Source organism: Lepisosteus platostomus, chromosome 7 (genome assembly GCF_059453375.1).
Source record: "Lepisosteus platostomus isolate fLepPlt1 chromosome 7, fLepPlt1.hap1, whole genome shotgun sequence".
NCBI lineage: Eukaryota > Metazoa > Chordata > Actinopteri > Semionotiformes > Lepisosteidae > Lepisosteus > Lepisosteus platostomus.
This window is the reverse complement of record NC_142617.1, coordinates 65765713-65790267: the sequence shown is the minus strand read 5'-3', so window position 1 is coordinate 65790267 and position 24555 is coordinate 65765713.

Below are 24555 nucleotides of genomic sequence, written 5' to 3'. Positions count from 1 at the left end.
GTGGACAACCCAGGCAGGGTAAGGATCAGCATTTCCACACTACTCAGAGAATTTTTATTTTCAGGGATGGATTTTTAGCCCAATTCAAGTTGAAGAAAAGTGGTTTCGTGAAAATCGCAGAAAATTTTTTTTCAGAAACTCCGGGGTGCCTGGAGGTCGCGGTGAACCACGCGACAGTTGTATTCCAAAACTGAGTCACTCAGATCACACGAGTACCCAAGCATGCTTGAAACTCATTCAAATGCAAGTGCTTCTATCTGTTGTCTTGATTGTTTCCCACTCATTCCTTTTGGTTTGGGGAATATGTCAAAATCCCATGCCCAGAGAACTTCAGATAGAGTTCGCGGAAATGCTCAGTGGACAACCCAGGCAGGGTAAGGATCAGCATTTCCACACTACTCAGAGAATTTTTATTTTCAGGGATGGATTTTTAGCCCAATTCAAGTTGAAGAAAAGTGGTTTCGTGAAAATCGCAGAAAATTTTTTTTCACAAACTCTGGGGTGCCTGGAGGTCGCGGTGCACCACGCGACAGTTGTATTCCAAAACTGAGTCACTCAGATCACACGAGTACCCAAGCATGCTTGAAACTCATTCAAATGCAAGTGCTTCTATCTGTTGTCTTGATTGTTTCCCACTCATTCCTTTTGGTTTGGGGAATATGTCAAAATCCCATGCCCAGAGAACTTCAGATAGAGTTCGCGGAAATGCTCAGTGGACAACCAAGGCAGGGTAAGGATCAGCATTTCCACACTACTCAGAGAATTTTTATTTTCAGGGATGGATTTTGAGCCCAATTCAAGTTGAAGAAAAGTGGTTTCGTGAAAATCGCAGAAAAATTTTTTTCAGAAACTCTGGGGTGCCTGGAGGTCGCGGTGCACCACGCGACAGTTGTATTCCAAAACCGAGTCACTCAGATCACACGAGCACCCAAGCATGCTTGAAACTCATTCAAATGCAAGTGCTTCTATCTGTTGTCTTGATTGTTTCCCACTCATTCCTTTTGGTTTTGGGGAATATGTCAAAATCCCATGCCCAGAGAACTTCAGATAGAGTTCGCGGAAATGCTCAGTGGACAACCCAGGCAGGGTAAGGATCAGCATTTCCACACTACTCAGAGAATCTTTATTTTCAGGGATGGATTTTTAGCCCAATTCAAGTTGAAGAAAAGTTGTTTCGTGAAAATCGCAGAATTTTTTTTTCAGAAACTCCGGGGTGCCTGGAGGTCGCGGTGCACCACGCGACAGTTGTATTCCAAAACCGAGTCACTCAGATCACACGAGTACCCAAGCATGCTTGAATCTCATTCAAATGCAAGTGCTTCTATCTGTTGTCTTGATTGTTTCCCACTCATTCCTTTTGGTTTGGGGAATATGTCAAAATCCCATGCCCAGAGAACTTCAGATAGAGTTCGCGGAAATGCTCAGTGTACAACCCAGGCAGGGTAAGGATCAGCATTTCCACACTACTCAAAGAATTTTTATTTTCAGGGATGTATTTTTAGCCCAATTCAAGTTGAAGAAAAGTGGTTTCGTGAAAATCGCAGAAAATTTTTTTTCAGAAACTCCGGGGTGCCTGGAGGTCGCGGTGAACCACGCGACAGTTGTATTCCAAAACCGAGTCACTCAGATCACACGAGTACCCAAGTATGCTTGAAACTCATTCAAATGCAAGTGCTTCTATCTGTTGTCTTGATTGTTTCCCACTCATTCCTTTTGGTTTGGGGAATATGTCAAAATCCCATGCCCAGAGAACTTCAGATAGAGTTCGCGGAAATGCTCAGTGGACAACCCAGGCAGGGTAAGGATCAGCATTTCCACACTACTCAGAGAATTTTTATTTTCAGGGATGGATTTTTAGCCCAATTCAAGTTGAAGAAAAGTTGTTTCGTGAAAATCGCAGAATTTTTTTTTCAGAAACTCCGGGGTGCCTGGAGGTCGCGGTGCACCACGCGACAGTTGTATTCCAAAACCGAGTCACTCAGATCACACGAGTACCCAAGCATGCTTGAATCTCATTCAAATGCAAGTGCTTCTATCTGTTGTCTTGATTGTTTCCCACTCATTCCTTTTGGTTTGGGGAATATGTCAAAATCCCATGCCCAGAGAACTTCAGATAGAGTTCGCGGAAATGCTCAGTGGACAACCCAGGCAGGGTAAGGATCAGCATTTCCACACTACTCAAAGAATTTTTATTTTCAGGGATGTATTTTTAGCCCAATTCAAGTTGAAGAAAAGTGGTTTCTTGAAAATCGCAGAAAATTTTTTTTCAGAAACTCCGGGGTGCCTGGAGGTCGCAGTGCACCACGCGACAGTTGTATTCCAAAACTGAGTCACTCAGATCACACGAGTACCCAAGTATGCTTGAAACTCATTCAAATGCAAGTGCTTCTATCTGTTGTCTTGATTGTTTCCCACTCATTCCTTTTGGTTTGGGGAATATGTCAAAATCCCATGCCCAGAGAACTTCAGATAGAGTTCGCGGAAATGCTCAGTGGACAACCCAGGCAGGGTAAGGATCAGCATTTCCACACTACTCAGAGAATTTTTATTTTCAGGGATGGATTTTTAGCCCAATTCAAGTTGAAGAAAAGTTGTTTCTTGAAAATCGCATAATTTTTTTTTCAGAAACTCCGGGGTGCCTGGAGGTCGCGGTGCACCACGCGACAGTTGTATTCCAAAACTGAGTCACTCAGATCACACGAGTACCCAAGCATGCTTGAAACTCATTCAAATGCAAGTGCTTCTATCTGTTGTCTTGATTGTTTCCCACTCATTTCTTTTGGTTTGGGGAATATGTCAAAATCCCATGCCCAGAGAACTTCAGATAGAGTTCGCGGAAATGCTCAGTGGACAACCCAGGCAGGGTAAGGATCAGCATTTCCACAAAACTCAGAGAATTTTTATTTTCAGGGATGGATTTTTAGCCCAATTCAAGTTGAAGAAAAGTGGTTTCGTGAAAATCGCAGAAAATTTTTTTTCAGAAACTCCGGGGTGCCTGGAGGTCGCGGTGAACCACGCGACAGTTGTATTCCAAAACCGAGTCACTCAGATCACACGAGTACCCAAGTATGCTTGAACTCATTCAAATGCAAGTGCTTCTATCTGTTGTCTTGATTGTTTCCCACTCATTCCTTTTGGTTTGGGGAATATGTCAAAATCCCATGCCCAGAGAACTTCAGATAGAGTTCGCTGAAATGCTCAGTGGACAACCCAGGCAGGGTAAGGATCAGCATTTCCACACTACTCAGAGAATTTTTATTTTCAGGGATGGATTTTTAGCCCAATTCAAGTTGAAGAAAAGTGGTTTCATGAAAATCGCAGAAAATTTTTTTTCAGAAACTCCGGGGTGCCTGGAGGTCGCGGTGCACCACGCGACAGTTGTATTCCAAAACCGAGTCACTCAGATCACACGAGCACCCAAGCATGCTTGAATCTCATTCAAATTCAAGTGCTTCTATCTGTTGTCTTGATTGTTTCCCACTCATTCCTTTTGGTTTGGGGAATATGTCAAAATCCCATGCCCAGAGAACTTCAGATAGAGTTCGCGGAAATGCTCAGTGGACAACCCAGGCAGGGTAAGGATCAGAATTTCCTCACTACTCAGAGAATTTTTATTTTCAGGGATGGATTTTTAGCCCAATTCAAGTTGAAGAAAAGTGGTTTCGTGAAAATCGCAGAAATTTTTTTTTCAGAAACTCCGGGGTGCCTGGAGGTCGCGGTGAACCACGCGACAGTTGTATTCCAAAACCGAGTCACTCAGATCACACGAGTACCCAAGCATGCTTGAAACTCATTCAAATGCAAGTGCTTCTATCTGTTGTCTTGATTGTTTCCCACTCATTCCTTTTGGTTTGGGGAATATGTCAAAATCCCATGCCCAGAGAACTTCAGATAGAGTTCGCGGAAATGCTCAGTGGACAACCCAGGCAGGGTAAGGATCAGCATTTCCACACTACTCAGAGAATTTTTATTTTCAGGGATGGATTTTTAGCCCAATTCAAGTTGAAGAAAAGTGGTTTCGTGAAAATCGCAGAAAATCTTTTTTTAGAAACTCTGGGGTGCCTGGAGGTCGCGGTGAACCACGCGACAGTTGTATTCCAAAACTGAGTCACTCAGATCACACGAGTACCCAAGCGTGCTTGAAACTCATTCAAATGCAAGTGCTTCTATCTGTTGTCTTGATTGTTTCCCACTCATTCCTTTTGGTTTGGGGAATATGTCAAAATCCCATGCCCAGAGAACTTCAGATAGAGTTTGCAGAAATGCTCAGTGGACAACCCAGGCAGGGTAAGGATCAGCATTTCCACACTACTCAGAGAATTTTTATTTTCAGGGATGGATTTTTAGCCCAATTCAAGTTGAAGAAAAGTGGTTTTGTGAAAATCGCAGAAAATTTTTTTTCAGAAACTCCGGGGTGCCTGGAGGTCGCGGTGCACCACGCGACAGTTGGGGTGCACCACGCTGCAGGGCCTGATGGGATACCACCTCGCGTCCTGAGGACATGTGCAGCCCAGCTGACCACAGTGTTTACAGACATCTTTAACTCCTCCCTGTCACAGTCCATGGTCCCCACCTGCTTTAAAAAAACCACTATTGTTCCAACCCCCAAAAAGACAAAAGTGACATGCCTGAATGATTACCGCCCAGTAGCATTAACATCTGTGGTGATGAAATGCCTGGAGAAGCTGGTGTTGTCACACATCAACTCCTCCATCACAGAGTCCCTGGACCCCCTGCAGTTCGCCTACCAGAACAACAGATCAGTGGATGATGCTGTCTCCCTGGCTCTGCATACAGCCTTGGAACACCTGGACACTAAGAACTCGTATGTGAGAGTGCTGTTTATGGACTACAGTTCAGCATTTAATTCCATCATACCCTGTCAACTGGTGACAAAGCTCAGGGGATTAGGTCTGTGCAACTCTGTCTGCAACTGGCTGCTGGACTTTCTTATCGAGAGACCACAGGTGGTGCGGATAGGCAATAAAACATCAACACCACTCACCCTGAGCACTGGAACCCCACAAGGCTGCTGTCTGAGTCCAAGGTTGTACTCCCTATTTACTCACGACTGCACAGCAAGACACAGCAATAACCGCATCATTAAGTTTGCCGATGACACCACTATAATAGGACTGATCAGTGATGATGACGAGTCCACTTACAGGGATGAAGTTGTACAGCTGCTTAGGTGGTGTCATAGCAATAACCTGGACTTGAACATAAAGAAAACGAAAGAGCTAATAGTGGACTTTCGGAGACACAGGCCACACACTCACAGCCCACTCAGTATTGATGGAACGGAAGTGGAAACAGTCACCAGCTTTAGGTTTTTGGGAATTCACATCTCTAAAGATCTAACCTGGACTGTGAACACTGACTCTATCATGAAGAAGGCTCAGCAGCGCCTTTATTTCTTGAGGTGCCTCAAGCGATGGGGGATGCCAACACATGTGTTGGTGAACTTCTACCGCTGCACTATCGAGAGCGTCCTCACCAACGGGATCACCGTGTGGTATGGCAACACCTCTTCGCGAGAAAGAAAGGCACTGCAGAGAATGGTCAATATGGCCCAGAAGATCATCGGCTGCGGTCTCACCGAGATTAAACAGCTCTATGAGGACCGCTGCCGTGGTAGAATTCTGGCCATCACAGAGGACAGTCACCACCCCGGGCATGAGCTCTTCACCCCACTGCCCTCAGGCAAGAGATATAAGAGCATACGGACACTTACCACTAGATTCTTCAATAGCTTCTATCCACAAGCAGTGAGACTGGCGAACACATTTAGCCATCCCCCTCGGACCACACCTACACCATCACCATCTACCTCATTGTAATTTATTAATTGTACGTCTCCAGTCATTGTTTACACGTCTGTATTGTTTACAGTCAAACTGTCTGCATGTTTACTTGCACATTGTCTATTGTTTGTTTGTACATTGTCTTGATGCACTGTTTGCACTTTGTTTTGTTTTTTACACTTGTTTTATAATCGAGAGACTTTCTGTAAGTAAGAATTCCATTGTACCAGTACCGGTTACATATGGCAATAAAGTTCAAGTTCAAGTTCAAGTTCAAGTTCAAGTTGTATTCCAAAACTGAGTCACTCAGATCACACGAGTACCCAAGCATGCTTGAAACTCATTCAAATGCAAGTACTTCTATCTGTTGTCTTGATTGTTTCCCACTCATTCCTTTTGGTTTGGGGAATATGTCAAAATCCCATGCCCAGAGAACTTCAGATAGAGTTCGCGGAAATGCTCAGTGGACAACCCAGGCAGGGTAAGGATCAGCATTTCCACACTACTCAGAGAATTTTTATTTTCAGGGATGGATTTTTAGCCCAATTCAAGTTGAAGAAAAGTGGTTTCGTGAAAATCGCAGAAAAACTTTTTTCAGAAACTCTGGGGTGCCTGGAGGTCGCGGTGAACCACGCGACAGTTGTATTCCAAAACTGAGTCACTCAGATCACACGAGTACCCAAGCATGCTTGAAACTCATTCAAATGCAGGTGCTTCTATCTGTTGTCTTGATTGTTTCCCACTCATTCCTTTTGGTTTGGGGAATATGTCAAAATCCCATGCCCAGAGAACTTCAGATAGAGTTCGCGGAAATGCTCAGTGGACAACCCAGGCAGGGTAAGGATCAGAATTTCCACACTACTCAGAGAATTTTTATTTTCAGGGATGGATTTTTAGCCCAATTCAAGTTGAAGAAAAGTGGTTTCGTGAATATCGCAGAAAATTTTTTTTCAGAAACTCCGGGGTGCCTGGAGGTCGCGGTGCACCACGCGACAGTTGTATTCCAAAACTGAGTCACTCAGATCACACGAGCACCCAAGCATGCTTGAAACTCATTCAAATGCAAGTGCTTCTATCTGTTGTCTTGATTGTTTCCCACTCATTCCTTTTGGTTTGGGGAATATGTCAAAATCCCATGCCCAGAGAACTTCAGATAGAGTTTGCGGAAATGCTCAGTGGACAACCCAGGCAGGGTAAGGATCAGCATTTCCACACTACTCAGAGAATTTTTATTTTCAGGGATGGATTTTTAGCCCAATTCAAGTTGAAGAAAAGTGGTTTCGTGAAAATCGCAGAAAATTTTTTTTCAGAAACTCCGGGGTGCCTGGAGGTCGCGGTGCACCACGCGACAGTTGTATTCCAAAACTGAGTCACTCAGATCACACGAGCACCCAAGCATGCTTGAAACTCATTCAAATGCAAGTGCTTCTATCTGTTGTCTTGATTGTTTCCCACTCATTCCTTTTGTTTAGGGGAATATGTCAAAATCCCATGCCCAGAGAACTTCAGATAGAGTTCGCGGAAATGCTCAGTGGACAACCCAGGCAGGGTAAGGATCAGCATTTCCACACTACCCAGAGAATTTTTATTTTCAGGGATGGATTTGTAGCCCAATTCAAGTTGAAGAAAAGTGGTTTCGTGAAAATCGCAGAAAATTTTTTTTCAGAAACTCCGGGGTGCCTGGAGGTCGCGGTGCACCACCCGACAGTTGTATTCCAAAACCGAGACACTCAGATCACACGAGTACCAAAGCATGCTTGAAACTCATTCAAATGCAAGTGCTTCTATCTGTTGTCTTGATTGTATCCCACTCATTCCTTTTGATTTGGGGAATATGTCAAAATCCCATGCCCAGAGAACTTCAGATAGAGTTCGCGGAAATGCTCAGTGGACAACCCAGGCAGGGTAAGGATCAGCATTTCCACACTACTCAGAGAATTTTTATTTTCAGGGATGGATTTGTAGCCCAATTCAAGTTGAAGAAAAGTGGTTTCGTGAAAATCGCAGAAAATTTTTTTTCAGAAACTCCGGGGTGCCTGGAGGTCGCGGTGCACCACGCGACAGTTGTATTCCAAAACCGAGTCACTCAGATCACACGAGTACCCAAGCATGCTTGAAACTCATTCAAATGCAAGTGCTTCTATCTGTTGTCTTGATTGTTTCCCACTCATTCCTTTTGGTTTGGGGAATATGTCAAAATCCCATGCCCAGAGAACTTCAGATAGAGTTTGCGGAAATGCTCAGTGGACAACCCAGGCAGGGTAAGGATCAGCATTTCCACACTACTCAGAGAATTTTCATTTTCAGGGATGGATTTTTAGCCCAATTCAAGTTGAAGAAAAGTGGTTTCGTGAAAATCGCAGAAAATTTTTTTTCAGAAACTCCGTGGTGCCTGGAGGTCGCGGTGCACCACGCGACAGTTGTATTCCAAAACCAAGTCACTCAGATCACACGAGTACCCAAGCATGCTTGAAACTCATTCAAATGCAAGTGCTTCTATCTGTTGTCTTGATTGTTTCCCACTCATTCCTTTTGGTTTGGGGAATATGTCAAAATCCCATGCCCAGAGAACTTCAGATAGAGTTTGCGGAAATGCTCAGTGGACAACCCAGGCAGGGTAAGGATCAGCATTTCCACACTACTCAGAGAATTTTTATTTTCAGGGATGGCTTTTTAGCCCAATTCAAGTTGAAGAAAAGTGGTTTCGTGAAAATCGCAGAAAATTTTTTTTCAGAAACTCCGGGGTGCCTGGAGGTCGCGGTGCACCACGCGACAGTTGTATTCCAAAACTGAGTCACTCAGATCACACGAGTACCCAAGCATGCTTGAAACTCATTCAAATGCAAGTGCTTCTATCTGTTGTCTTGATTGTTTCCAAATCATTCCTTTTGGTTTGGGGAATATGTCAAAATCCCATGCCCAGAGAACTTCAGATAGAGTTCGCGGAAATGCTCAGTGGACAACCCAGGCAGGGAAAGGATCAGCATTTCCACACTACTCAGAGAACTTTAATTTTCAGGGATGGATTTTTAGCCCAATTCAAGTTGAAGAAAAGTGGTTTCGTGAAAATCGCAGAAAATTTTTTTTCAGAAACTCCGGGGTGCCTGGAGGTCGCGGTGCACCACGCGACAGTTGTATTCCAAAACTAAATCACTCAGATCACACGAGTACCCAAGCATGCTTGAAACTCATTCAAATGCAAGTGCTTCTATCTGTTGTCTTGATTGTTATCCCACTCATTCCTTTTGGTTTGGGGAATATGTCAAAATCCCATGCCCAGAGAACTTCAGATAGAGTTCGCGGAAATGCTCAGTGGACAACCCAGGCAGGGTAAGGATCAGCATTTCCACACTACTCAGAGAATTTTTATTTTCAGGGATGGATTTTTAGCCCAATTCAAGTTGAAGAAAAGTGGTTTCGTGAAAATCGCAGAAAATTTTTTTTCAGAAACTCCGGGGTGCCTGGAGGTCGCGGTGCACCACGCGACAGTTGTATTCCAAAACCGAGTCACTCAGATCACACGAATACCCAAGCATGCTTGAAACTCATTCAAATGCAAGTGCTTCTATCTGTTGTCTTGATTGTATCCCAGTCATTCCTTTTGGTTTGGGGAATATGTCAAAATCCCATGCCCAGAGAACTTCAGATAGAGTTCGCGGAAATGCTCAGTGGACAACCCAGGCAGGGTAAGGATCAGCATTTCCACACTACTCAGAGAATTTTTATTTTCAGGGATGGATTTTTAGCCCAATTCAAGTTGAAGAAAAGTGGTTTTGTGAAAATCGCAGAAATTTTTTTTTCAGAAACTCCGGGGTGCCTGGAGGTCGCGGTGCACCACGCGACAGTTGTATTCCAAAACTGAGTCACTCAGATCACACGAGTACCCAAGCATGCTTGAAACTCATTCAAATGCAAGTGCTTCTATCTGTTGTCTTGATTGTTTCCCACTCATTCCTTTTGGTTTGGGGAATATGTCAAAATCCCATGCCCAGAGAACTTCAGATAGAGTTCGCGGAAATGCTCAGTGGACAACCCAGGCAGGGTAAGGATCAGCATTTCCACACTACTCAGAGAATTTTTATTTTCAGGGATGGATTTTTAGCCCAATTCAAGTTGAAGAAAAGTGGTTTCGTGAAAATCACAGAAAATTTTTTTTCAGAAACTCCGTGGTGCCTGGAGGTCGCGGTGCACCACGCGACAGTTGTATTCCAAAACCAAGTCACTCAGATCACACGAGTACCCAAGCATGCTTGAAACTCATTCAAATGCAAGTGCTTCTATCTGTTGTCTTGATTGTTTCCCACTCATTCCTTTTGGTTTGGGGAATATGTCAAAATCCCATGCCCAGAGAACTTCAGATAGAGTTTGCGGAAATGCTCAGTGGACAACCCAGGCAGGGTAAGGATCAGCATTTCCACACTACTCAGAGAATTTTTATTTTCAGGGATGGCTTTTTAGCCCAATTCAAGTTGAAGAAAAGTGGTTTCGTGAAAATCGCAGAAAATTTTTTTTCAGAAACTCCGGGGTGCCTGGAGGTCGCGGTGCACCACGCGACAGTTGTATTCCAAAACTGAGTCACTCAGATCACACGAGTACCCAAGCATGCTTGAAACTCATTCAAATGCAAGTGCTTCTATCTGTTGTCTTGATTGTTTCCAAATCATTCCTTTTGGTTTGGGGAATATGTCAAAATCCCATGCCCAGAGAACTTCAGATAGAGTTCGCGGAAATGCTCAGTGGACAACCCAGGCAGGGAAAGGATCAGCATTTCCACACTACTCAGAGAACTTTAATTTTCAGGGATGGATTTTTAGCCCAATTCAAGTTGAAGAAAAGTGGTTTCGTGAAAATCGCAGAAAATTTTTTTTCAGAAACTCCGGGGTGCCTGGAGGTCGCGGTGCACCACGCGACAGTTGTATTCCAAAACTAAATCACTCAGATCACACGAGTACCCAAGCATGCTTGAAACTCATTCAAATGCAAGTGCTTCTATCTGTTGTCTTGATTGTTATCCCACTCATTCCTTTTGGTTTGGGGAATATGTCAAAATCCCATGCCCAGAGAACTTCAGATAGAGTTCGCGGAAATGCTCAGTGGACAACCCAGGCAGGGTAAGGATCAGCATTTCCACACTACTCAGAGAATTTTTATTTTCAGGGATGGATTTTTAGCCCAATTCAAGTTGAAGAAAAGTGGTTTCGTGAAAATCGCAGAAAATTTTTTTTCAGAAACTCCGGGGTGCCTGGAGGTCGCGGTGCACCACGCGACAGTTGTATTCCAAAACCGAGTCACTCAGATCACACGAATACCCAAGCATGCTTGAAACTCATTCAAATGCAAGTGCTTCTATCTGTTGTCTTGATTGTATCCCAGTCATTCCTTTTGGTTTGGGGAATATGTCAAAATCCCATGCCCAGAGAACTTCAGATAGAGTTCGCGGAAATGCTCAGTGGACAACCCAGGCAGGGTAAGGATCAGCATTTCCACACTACTCAGAGAATTTTTATTTTCAGGGATGGATTTTTAGCCCAATTCAAGTTGAAGAAAAGTGGTTTTGTGAAAATCGCAGAAATTTTTTTTTCAGAAACTCCGGGGTGCCTGGAGGTCGCGGTGCACCACGCGACAGTTGTATTCCAAAACTGAGTCACTCAGATCACACGAGTACCCAAGCATGCTTGAAACTCATTCAAATGCAAGTGCTTCTATCTGTTGTCTTGATTGTTTCCCACTCATTCCTTTTGGTTTGGGGAATATGTCAAAATCCCATGCCCAGAGAACTTCAGATAGAGTTCGCGGAAATGCTCAGTGGACAACCCAGACAGGGTAAGGATCAGAATTTCCACACTACTCAGAGAATTTTTATTTTCAGGGATGGATTTTTAGCCCAATTCAAGTTGAAGAAAAGTGGTTTCGTGAAAATCGCAGAAAATTTTTTTTCAGAAACTCCGGGGTGCCTGGAGGTCGCGGTGCACCACGCGACAGTTGTATTCCAAAACCGAGTCACTCAGATCACACGAGTACCCAAGCATGCTTGAAACTCATTCAAATGCAAGTACTTCTATCTGTTGTCTTGATTGTTTCCCACTCATTCCTTTTGGTTTGGGGAATATGTCAAAATCCCATGCCCAGAGAACTTCAGATAGAGTTCGCGGAAATGCTCAGTTGACAACCCAGGCAGGGTAAGGATCAGCATTTCCACACTACTCAGAGAATTTTTATTTTCAGGGATGGATTTTTAGCCCAATTCAAGTTGAAGAAAAGTGGTTTCGTGAAAATCGCAGAAAATTTCTTTTCAGAAACTCCGGGGTGCCTGGAGGTCGCGGTGCACCACGCGACAGTTGTATTCCAAAACTAAGTCACTCAGATCACACGAGTACCCAAGCATGCTTGAAACTCATTCAAATGCAAGTGCTTCTATCTGTTGTCTTGATTGTTTCCCACTCATTCCTTTTGGATTGGGGAATATGTCAAAATCCCATGCCCAGAGAACTTCAGATAGAGTTCGCGGAAATGCTCAGTTGACAACCCAGGCAGGGTAAGGATCAGCATTTCCACACTACTCAGAGAATTTTTATTTTCAGGGATGGATTTTTAGCTCAATTCAAGTTGAAGAAAAGTGGTTTCGTGAAAATCGCAGAAAATTTTTTTTCAGAAACTCCGGGGTGCCTGGAGGTCGCGGTGCACCACGCGACAGTTGTATTCCAAAACCGAGTCACTCAGATCACACGAGCACCCAAGCATGCTTGAAACTCATTCAAATGCAAGTGCTTCTATCTGTTGTCTTGATTGTTTCCCACTCATTCCTTTTGGTTTGGGGAATATGTCAAAATCCCATGCCCAGAGAACTTCAGATAGAGTTCGCGGAAATGCTCAGTGCACAACCCAGGCAGGGTAAGGATCAGCATTTCCACACTACTCAGAGAATTTTTATTTTCAGGGATGGATTTTTAGCTCAATTCAAGTTGAAGAAAAGTGGTTTCGTGAAAATCGCAGAAAATTTTTTTTCAGAAACTCCGGGGTGCCTGGAGGTCGCGGTGCACCACGCGACAGTTGTATTCCAAAACTAAGTCACTCAGATCACACGAGTACCCAAGCATGCTTGAAACTCATTCAAATGCAAGTGCTTCTATCTGTTGTCTTGATTGTTTCCCACTCATTCCTTTTGGATTGGGGAATATGTCAAAATCCCATGCCCAGAGAACTTAAAATAGAGTTCGCGGAAATGCTCAGTGGACAACCCAGGCAGGGTAAGGATCAGCATTTCCACACTACTCAGAGAATTTTTATTTTCAGGGATGGATTTTTAGCCCAATTCAAGTTGAAGAAAAGTGGTTTCGTGAAAATCGCAGAAAATTTTTTTTCAGAAACTCCGGGGTGCCTGGAGGTCGCGGTGCACCACGCGACAGTTGTATTCCAAAACTAAGTCACTCAAATCACACGAGTACCCAAGCATGCTTGAAACTCATTCAAATGCAAGTGCTTCTATCTGTTGTCTTGATTGTTTCCCACTCATTCCTTTTGGTTTGGGGAATATGTCAAAATTCCATGCCCAGAAAACTTCAGATAGAGTTCGCGGAAATGCTCAGTGCACAACCCAGGCAGGGTAAGGATCAGCATTTCCACACTACTCAGAGAATTTTTATTTTCAGGGATGGATTTTTAGCCCAATTCAAGTTGAAGAAAAGTGGTTTCGTGAAAATCGCAGAAAATTTTTTTTCAGAAACTCCGGGGTGCCTGGAGGTCGCGGTGCACCACGCGACAGTTGTATTCCAAAACCGAGTCACTCAGATCACACGAGCACCCAAGCATGCTTGAAACTCATTCAAATGCAAGTGCTTCTATCTGTTGTCTTGATTGTTTCCCACTCATTCCTTTTGGTTTGGGGAATATGTCAAAATCCCATGCCCAGAGAACTTCAGATAGAGTTCGCGGAAATGCTCAGTGGACAACCCAGGCAGGGTAAGGATCAGCATTTCCACACTACTCAGAGAATTTTTATTTTCAGGGATGGATTTTTAGCCCAATTCAAGTTGAAGAAAAGTGGTTTCGTGAAAATCACAGAAAATTTTTTTTCAGAAACTCCGGGGTGCCTGGAGGTTGCGGTGCACCACGCGACAGTTGTATTCCAAAACTGAGTCACTCAGATCACACGAGCACCCAAGCATGCTTGAAACTCATTCAAATGCAAGTGCTTCTATCTGTTGTCTTGATTGTTTCCCACTCATTCCTTTTGGTTTGGGGAATATGTCAAAATCCCATGCCCAGAGAACTTCAGATAGAGTTCGCGGAATGCTCAGTGGACAACCCAGGCAGGGTAAGGATCAGCATTTCCACACTACTCAGAGAATTTTTATTTTCAGGGATGGATTTTTAGCCCAATTCAAGTTGAAGAAAAGTGGTTTCGTGAAAATCGCAGAAATTTTTTTTTCAGAAACTCCGGGGTGCCTGGAGGTCGCGGTGCACCACGCGACAGTTGTATTCCAAAACTAAGTCACTCAGATCACACGAGTACCCAAGCATGCTTGAAACTCATTCAAATGCAAGTGCTTCTATCTGTTGTCTTGATTGTTTCCCACTCATTCCTTTTGGATTGGGGAATATGTCAAAATCCCATGCCCAGAGAACTTCAGATAGAGTTCGCGGAAATGCTCAGTTGACAACCCAGGCAGGGTAAGGATCAGCATTTCCACACTACTCAGAGAATTTTTATTTTCAGGGATGGATTTTTAGCTCAATTCAAGTTGAAGAAAAGTGGTTTCGTGAAAATCGCAGAAAAATTTTTTTCAGAAACTCCGGGGTGCCTGGAGGTCGCGGTGCACCACGCGACAGTTGTATTCCAAAACCGAGTCACTCAGATCACACGAGCACCCAAGCATGCTTGAAACTCATTCAAATGCAAGTGCTTCTATCTGTTGTCTTGATTGTTTCCCACTCATTCCTTTTGGTTTGGGGAATATGTCAAAATCCCATGCCCAGAGAACTTCAGATAGAGTTCGCGGAATGCTCAGTGGACAACCCAGGCAGGGTAAGGATCAGCATTTCCACACTACTCAGAGAATTTTTATTTTCAGGGATGGATTTTTAGCCCAATTCAAGTTGAAGAAAAGTGGTTTCGTGAAAATAGCAGAAATTTTTTTTTCAGAAGCTCCGGGGTGCCTGGAGGTCGCGGTGCACCACGCGACAGTTGTATTCCAAAACCGAGTCACTCAGATCACACGAGCACCCAAGCATGCTTGAAACTCATTCAAATGCAAGTGCTTCTATCTGTTGTCTTGATTGTTTCCCACTCATTCCTTTTGGTTTGGGGAATATGTCAAAATCCCATGCCCAGAGAACTTCAGATAGAGTTCGCGGAAATGCTCAGTGCACAACCCAGGCAGGGTAAGGATCAGCATTTCCACACTACTCAGAGAATTTTTATTTTCAGGGATGGATTTTTAGCCCAATTCAAGTTGAAGAAAAGTGGTTTCGTGAAAATCGCAGAAAATTTTTTTTCAGAAACTCCGGGGTGCCTGGAGGTCGCGGTGCACCACGCGACAGTTGTATTCCAAAACCGAGTCACTCAGATCACACGAGTACCCAAGCATGCTTGAAACTCATTCAAATGCAAGTACTTCTATCTGTTGTCTTGATTGTTTCCCACTCATTCCTTTTGGTTTGGGGAATATGTCAAAATCCCATGCCCAGAGAACTTCAGATAGAGTTCGCGGAAATGCTCAGTTGACAACCCAGGCAGGGTAAGGATCAGCATTTCCACACTACTCAGAGAATTTTTATTTTCAGGGATGGATTTTTAGCCCAATTCAAGTTGAAGAAAAGTGGTTTCGTGAAAATCGCAGAAAATTTCTTTTCAGAAACTCCGGGGTGCCTGGAGGTCGCGGTGCACCACGCGACAGTTGTATTCCAAAACTAAGTCACTCAGATCACACGAGTACCCAAGCATGCTTGAAACTCATTCAAATGCAAGTGCTTCTATCTGTTGTCTTGATTGTTTCCCACTCATTCCTTTTGGATTGGGGAATATGTCAAAATCCCATGCCCAGAGAACTTCAGATAGAGTTCGCGGAAATGCTCAGTTGACAACCCAGGCAGGGTAAGGATCAGCATTTCCACACTACTCAGAGAATTTTTATTTTCAGGGATGGATTTTTAGCTCAATTCAAGTTGAAGAAAAGTGGTTTCGTGAAAATCGCAGAAAATTTTTTTTCAGAAACTCCGGGGTGCCTGGAGGTCGCGGTGCACCACGCGACAGTTGTATTCCAAAACCGAGTCACTCAGATCACACGAGCACCCAAGCATGCTTGAAACTCATTCAAATGCAAGTGCTTCTATCTGTTGTCTTGATTGTTTCCCACTCATTCCTTTTGGTTTGGGGAATATGTCAAAATCCCATGCCCAGAGAACTTCAGATAGAGTTCGCGGAAATGCTCAGTGCACAACCCAGGCAGGGTAAGGATCAGCATTTCCACACTACTCAGAGAATTTTTATTTTCAGGGATGGATTTTTAGCTCAATTCAAGTTGAAGAAAAGTGGTTTCGTGAAAATCGCAGAAAATTTTTTTTCAGAAACTCCGGGGTGCCTGGAGGTCGCGGTGCACCACGCGACAGTTGTATTCCAAAACTAAGTCACTCAGATCACACGAGTACCCAAGCATGCTTGAAACTCATTCAAATGCAAGTGCTTCTATCTGTTGTCTTGATTGTTTCCCACTCATTCCTTTTGGATTGGGGAATATGTCAAAATCCCATGCCCAGAGAACTTAAAATAGAGTTCGCGGAAATGCTCAGTGGACAACCCAGGCAGGGTAAGGATCAGCATTTCCACACTACTCAGAGAATTTTTATTTTCAGGGATGGATTTTTAGCCCAATTCAAGTTGAAGAAAAGTGGTTTCGTGAAAATCGCAGAAAATTTTTTTTCAGAAACTCCGGGGTGCCTGGAGGTCGCGGTGCACCACGCGACAGTTGTATTCCAAAACTAAGTCACTCAAATCACACGAGTACCCAAGCATGCTTGAAACTCATTCAAATGCAAGTGCTTCTATCTGTTGTCTTGATTGTTTCCCACTCATTCCTTTTGGTTTGGGGAATATGTCAAAATTCCATGCCCAGAAAACTTCAGATAGAGTTCGCGGAAATGCTCAGTGCACAACCCAGGCAGGGTAAGGATCAGCATTTCCACACTACTCAGAGAATTTTTATTTTCAGGGATGGATTTTTAGCCCAATTCAAGTTGAAGAAAAGTGGTTTCGTGAAAATCGCAGAAAATTTTTTTTCAGAAACTCCGGGGTGCCTGGAGGTCGCGGTGCACCACGCGACAGTTGTATTCCAAAACCGAGTCACTCAGATCACACGAGCACCCAAGCATGCTTGAAACTCATTCAAATGCAAGTGCTTCTATCTGTTGTCTTGATTGTTTCCCACTCATTCCTTTTGGTTTGGGGAATATGTCAAAATCCCATGCCCAGAGAACTTCAGATAGAGTTCGCGGAAATGCTCAGTGGACAACCCAGGCAGGGTAAGGATCAGCATTTCCACACTACTCAGAGAATTTTTATTTTCAGGGATGGATTTTTAGCCCAATTCAAGTTGAAGAAAAGTGGTTTCGTGAAAATCACAGAAAATTTTTTTTCAGAAACTCCGGGGTGCCTGGAGGTTGCGGTGCACCACGCGACAGTTGTATTCCAAAACTGAGTCACTCAGATCACACGAGCACCCAAGCATGCTTGAAACTCATTCAAATGCAAGTGCTTCTATCTGTTGTCTTGATTGTTTCCCACTCATTCCTTTTGGTTTGGGGAATATGTCAAAATCCCATGCCCAGAGAACTTCAGATAGAGTTCGCGGAATGCTCAGTGGACAACCCAGGCAGGGTAAGGATCAGCATTTCCACACTACTCAGAGAATTTTTATTTTCAGGGATGGATTTTTAGCCCAATTCAAGTTGAAGAAAAGTGGTTTCGTGAAAATCGCAGAAATTTTTTTTTCAGAAACTCCGGGGTGCCTGGAGGTCGCGGTGCACCACGCGACAGTTGTATTCCAAAACTAAGTCACTCAGATCACACGAGTACCCAAGCATGCTTGAAACTCATTCAAATGCAAGTGCTTCTATCTGTTGTCTTGATTGTTTCCCACTCATTCCTTTTGGTTTGGGGAATATGTCAAAATCCCATGCCCAGAGAACTTCAGATAGAGTTCGCGGAAATGCTCAGTGCACAACCCAGGCAGGGTAAGGATCAGCATTTCCACACTACTCAGAGAATTTTTATTTTCAGGGATGGATTTTTAGCCCAATTCAAGTTGAAGAAAAGTGGTTTCGTGAAAATCGCAGAAAATTTTTTTTCAGAAACTCCGGGGTGCCTGGAGGTCGCGGTGCACCACGCGACAGTTGTATTCCAAAACTGAGTCACTCAGATCACACGAGTACCCAAGCATACTTGAAACTCATTCAAATGCAAGTGCTTCTATCTGTTGTTTTGATTGTTTCCCACTCATTCCTTTTGGTTTGGGGAATATGTCAAAATCCCATGCCCAGAGAACTTCAGATAGAGTTCGCGGAAATGCTCAGTGGACAACCCAGGCAGGGTAAGGATCAGCATTTCCACACTAGTCAGAGAATTTTTATTTTCAGGGATGGATTTTTAGCCCAATTCAAGTTGAAGAAAAGTGGTTTCGTGAAAATCGCAGAAAATTTTTTTTCAGAAACTCCGGGGTGCCTGGAGGTCGCGGTGCACCACGCGACAGTTGTATTCCAAAACTGAGTCACTCAGATCACACGAGTACCCAAACATGCTTGAAACTCATTCAAATGCAAGTGCTTCTATCTGTTGTCTTGATTGTTTCCCACTCATTCCTTTTGATTTGGGGAATATGTCAAAATCCCATGCCCAGAGAACTTCAGATAGAGTTCGCGGAAATACTCAGTGGACAACTCAGGCAGGGTAAGGATCAGCATTTCCACACTACTCAGAGAATTTTTATTTTCAGGGATGGATTTTTAGCCCAATTCAAGTTGAAGAAAAGTGGTTTCGTGAAAATCGCAGAAAATTTTTTTTCAGAAACTCCGGGGTGCCTGGAGGTTGCGGTGCACCACGCGACAGTTGTATTCCAAAACTGAGTCACTCAGATCACACGAGCACCCAAGCATGCTTGAAACTCATTCAAATGCAAGTGCTTCTATCTGTTGTTTTGATTGTTTCCCACTCATTCCTTTTGGTTTGGGGAATATGTCAAAATCCCATGCCCAGAGAACTTCAGATAGAGTTCGCGGAAATGCTCAGTGGACAACCCAGGCAGGGTAAGGATCAGCATTTCCACACTAGTCAGAGAATTTTTATTTTCAGGGATGGATTTTTAGCCCAATTCAAGTTGAAGAAAAGTGGTTTCGTGAAAATCGCAGAAAATTTTTTTTCAGAAACTCCGGGGTGCCTGGAGGTCGCGGTGCACCACGCGACAGTTGTATTCCAAAACTGAGTCACTCAGATCACACGAGTACCCAAACATGCTTGAAACTCATTCAAATGCAAGTGCTTCTATCTGTTGTCTTGATTGTTTCCCACTCATTCCTTTTGGTTTGGGGAATATGTCAAAATCCCATGCCCAGAGAACTTCAGATAGAGTTCGCGGAAATACTCAGTGGACAACTCAGGCAGGGTAAGGATCAGCATTTCCACACTACTCAGAGAATTTTTATTTTCAGGGATGGATTTTTAGCCCAATTCAAGTTGAAGAAAAGTGGTTTCGTGAAAATCGCAGAAAATTTTTTTTCAGAAACTCCGGGGTGCCTGGAGGTTGCGGTGCACCACGCGACAGTTGTATTCCAAAACTGAGTCACTCAGATCACACGAGCACCCAAGCATGCTTGAAACTCATTCAAATGCAAGTGCTTCTATCTGTTGTCTTGATTGTTTCCCACTCATTCCTTTTGGTTTGGGGAATATGTCAAAATCCCATGCCCAGAGAACTTCAGATAGAGTTCGCGGAAATGCTCAGTGGACAACCCAGGCAGGGTAAGGATCAGCATTTCCACACTACTCAGAGAATTTTTATTTTCAGGGATGGATTTTTAGCCCAATTCAAGTTGAAGAAAAGTGGTTTCGTGAAAATCGCAGACATTTTTTTTTCAGAAACTCCGGGGTGCCTGGAGGTCGCGGTGCACCACGCGACAGTTGTATTCCAAAACTGAGTCACTCAGATCACACGAGCACCCAAGCATGCTTGAAACTCATTCAAATGCAAGTGCTTCTATCTGTTGTCTTGATTGTTTCCCACTCATTCCTTTTGGTTTGGGGAATATGTCAAAATCCCATGCCCAGAGAACTTCAGATAGAGTTCGCGGAATGCTCAGTGGACAACCCAGGCAGGGTAAGGATCAGCATTTCCACACTACTCAGAGAATTTTTATTTTCAGGGATGGATTTTTAGCCCAATTCAAGTTGAAGAAAAGTGGTTTCGTGAAAATCGCAGAAATTTTTTTTTCAGAAACTCCGGGGTGCCTGGAGGTCGCGGTGCACCACGCGACAGTTGTATTCCAAAACTAAGTCACTCAGATCACACGAGTACCCAAGCATGCTTGAAACTCATTCAAATGCAAGTGCTTCTATCTGTTGTCTTGATTGTTTCCCACTCATTCCTTTTGGATTGGGGAATATGTCAAAATCCCATGCCCAGAGAACTTCAGATAGAGTTCGCGGAAATGCTCAGTTGACAACCCAGGCAGGGTAAGGATCAGCATTTCCACACTACTCAGAGAATTTTTATTTTCAGGGATGGATTTTTAGCTCAATTCAAGTTGAAGAAAAGTGGTTTCGTGAAAATCGCAGAAAAATTTTTTTCAGAAACTCCGGGGTGCCTGGAGGTCGCGGTGCACCACGCGACAGTTGTATTCCAAAACCGAGTCACTCAGATCACACGAGCACCCAAGCATGCTTGAAACTCATTCAAATGCAAGTGCTTCTATCTGTTGTCTTGATTGTTTCCCACTCATTCCTTTTGGTTTGGGGAATATGTCAAAATCCCATGCCCAGAGAACTTCAGATAGAGTTCGCGGAATGCTCAGTGGACAACCCAGGCAGGGTAAGGATCAGCATTTCCACACTACTCAGAGAATTTTTATTTTCAGGGATGGATTTTTAGCCCAATTCAAGTTGAAGAAAAGTGGTTTCGTGAAAATAGCAGAAATTTTTTTTTCAGAAGCTCCGGGGTGCCTGGAGGTCGCGGTGCACCACGCGACAGTTGTATTCCAAAACCGAGTCACTCAGATCACACGAGCACCCAAGCATGCTTGAAACTCATTCAAATGCAAGTGCTTCTATCTGTTGTCTTGATTGTTTCCCACTCATTCCTTTTGGTTTGGGGAATATGTCAAAATCCCATGCCCAGAGAACTTCAGATAGAGTTCGCGGAAATGCTCAGTGCACAACCCAGGCAGGGTAAGGATCAGCATTTCCACACTACTCAGAGAATTTTTATTTTCAGGGATGGATTTTTAGCCCAATTCAAGTTGAAGAAAAGTGGTTTCGTGAAAATCGCAGAAAATTTTTTTTCAGAAACTCCGGGGTGCCTGGAGGTCGCGGTGCACCACGCGACAGTTGTATTCCAAAACTGAGTCACTCAGATCACACGAGTACCCAAGCATGCTTGAAACTCATTCAAATGCAAGTGCTTCTATCTGTTGTTTTGATTGTTTCCCACTCATTCCTTTTGGTTTGGGGAATATGTCAAAATCCCATGCCCAGAGAACTTCAGATAGAGTTCGCGGAAATGCTCAGTGGACAACCCAGGCAGGGTAAGGATCAGCATTTCCACACTAGTCAGAGAATTTTTATTTTCAGGGATGGATTTTTAGCCCAATTCAAGTTGAAGAAAAGTGGTTTCGTGAAAATCGCAGAAAATTTTTTTTCAGAAACTCCGGGGTGCCTGGAGGTCGCGGTGCACCACGCGACAGTTGTATTCCAAAACTGAGTCACTCAGATCACACGAGTACCCAAACATGCTTGAAACTCATTCAAATGCAAGTGCTTCTATCTGTTGTCTTGATTGTTTCCCACTCATTCCTTTTGATTTGGGGAATATGTCAAAATCCCATGCCCAGAGAACTTCAGATAGAGTTCGCGGAAATACTCAGTGGACAACTCAGGCAGGGTAAGGATCAGCATTTCCACACTACTCAGAGAATTTTTATTTTCAGGGATGGATTTTTAGCCCAATTCAAGTTGAAGAAAAGTGGTTTCGTGAAAATCGCAGAAAATTTTTTTTCAGAAACTCCGGGGTGCCTGGAGGTTGCGGTGCACCACGCGACAGTTGTATTCCAAAACTGAGTCACTCAGATCACACGAGCACCCAAGCATGCTTGAAACTCATTCAAATGCAAGTGCTTCTATCTGTTGTTTTGATTGTTTCCCACTCATTCCTTTTGGTTTGGGGAATATGTCAAAATCCCATGCCCAGAGAACTTCAGATAGAGTTCGCGGAAATGCTCAGTGGACAACCCAGGCAGGGTAAGGATCAGCATTTCCACACTAGTCAGAGAATTTTTATTTTCAGGGATGGATTTTTAGCCCAATTCAAGTTGAAGAAAAGTGGTTTCGTGAAAATCGCAGAAAATTTTTTTTCAGAAACTCCGGGGTGCCTGGAGGTCGCGGTGCACCACGCGACAGTTGTATTCCAAAACTGAGTCACTCAGATCACACGAGTACCCAAACATGCTTGAAACTCATTCAAATGCAAGTGCTTCTATCTGTTGTCTTGATTGTTTCCCACTCATTCCTTTTGGTTTGGGGAATATGTCAAAATCCCATGCCCAGAGAACTTCAGATAGAGTTCGCGGAAATACTCAGTGGACAACTCAGGCAGGGTAAGGATCAGCATTTCCACACTACTCAGAGAATTTTTATTTTCAGGGATGGATTTTTAGCCCAATTCAAGTTGAAGAAAAGTGGTTTCGTGAAAATCGCAGAAAATTTTTTTTCAGAAACTCCGGGGTGCCTGGAGGTTGCGGTGCACCACGCGACAGTTGTATTCCAAAACTGAGTCACTCAGATCACACGAGCACCCAAGCATGCTTGAAACTCATTCAAATGCAAGTGCTTCTATCTGTTGTCTTGATTGTTTCCCACTCATTCCTTTTGGTTTGGGGAATATGTCAAAATCCCATGCCCAGAGAACTTCAGATAGAGTTCGCGGAAATGCTCAGTGGACAACCCAGGCAGGGTAAGGATCAGCATTTCCACACTACTCAGAGAATTTTTATTTTCAGGGATGGATTTTTAGCCCAATTCAAGTTGAAGAAAAGTGGTTTCGTGAAAATCGCAGACATTTTTTTTTCAGAAACTCCGGGGTGCCTGGAGGTCGCGGTGCACCACGCGACAGTTGTATTCCAAAACTGAGTCACTCAGATCACACGAGTACCCAAGCATGCTTGAAACTCATTCAAATGCAAGTGCTTCTATCTGTTGTCTTGATTGTTTCCCACTCATTCCTTTTGGTTTGGGGAATATGTCAAAATCCCATGCCCAGAGAACTTAAAATAGAGTTCGCGGAAATGCTCAGTGGACAACCCAGGCAGGGTAAGGATCAGCATTTCCACACTACTCAGAGAATTTTTATTTTCAGGGATGGATTTTTAGCCCAATTCAAGTTGAAGAAAAGTGGTTTCGTGAAAATCGCAGAAAATTTTTTTTCAGAAACTCCGGGGTGCCTGGAGGTCGCGGTGCACCACGCGACAGTTGTATTCCAAAACTAAGTCACTCAAATCACACGAGTACCCAAGCATGCTTGAAACTCATTCAAATGCAAGTGCTTCTATCTGTTGTTTTGATTGTTTCCCACTCATTCCTTTTGGTTTGGGGAATATGTCAAAATCCCATGCCCAGAGAACTTCAGATAGAGTTCGCGGAAATGCTCAGTGGACAACCCAGGCAGGGTAAGGATCAGCATTTCCACACTAGTCAGAGAATTTTTATTTTCAGGGATGGATTTTTAGCCCAATTCAAGTTGAAGAAAAGTGGTTTCGTGAAAATCGCAGAAAATTTTTTTTCAGAAACTCCGGGGTGCCTGGAGGTCGCGGTGCACCACGCGACAGTTGTATTCCAAAACTGAGTCACTCAGATCACACGAGTACCCAAACATGCTTGAAACTCATTCAAATGCAAGTGCTTCTATCTGTTGTCTTGATTGTTTCCCACTCATTCCTTTTGGTTTGGGGAATATGTCAAAATCCCATGCCCAGAGAACTTCAGATAGAGTTCGCGGAAATGCTCAGTGGACAACTCAGGCAGGGTAAGGATCAGCATTTCCACACTACTCAGAGAATTTTTATTTTCAGGGATGGATTTTTAGCCCAATTCAAGTTGAAGAAAAGTGGTTTCGTGAAAATCGCAGAAAATTTTTTTTCAGAAACTCCGGGGTGCCTGGAGGTTGCGGTGCACCACGCGACAGTTGTATTCCAAAACTGAGTCACTCAGATCACACGAGCACCCAAGCATGCTTGAAACTCATTCAAATGCAAGTGCTTCTATCTGTTGTCTTGATTGTTTCCCACTCATTCCTTTTGGTTTGGGGAATATGTCAAAATCCCATGCCCAGAGAACTTCAGATAGAGTTCGCGGAAATGCTCAGTGGACAACCCAGGCAGGGTAAGGATCAGCATTTCCACACTACTCAGAGAATTTTTATTTTCAGGGATGGATTTTTAGCCCAATTCAAGTTGAAGAAAAGTGGTTTCGTGAAAATCGCAGAAAATTTTTTTTCAG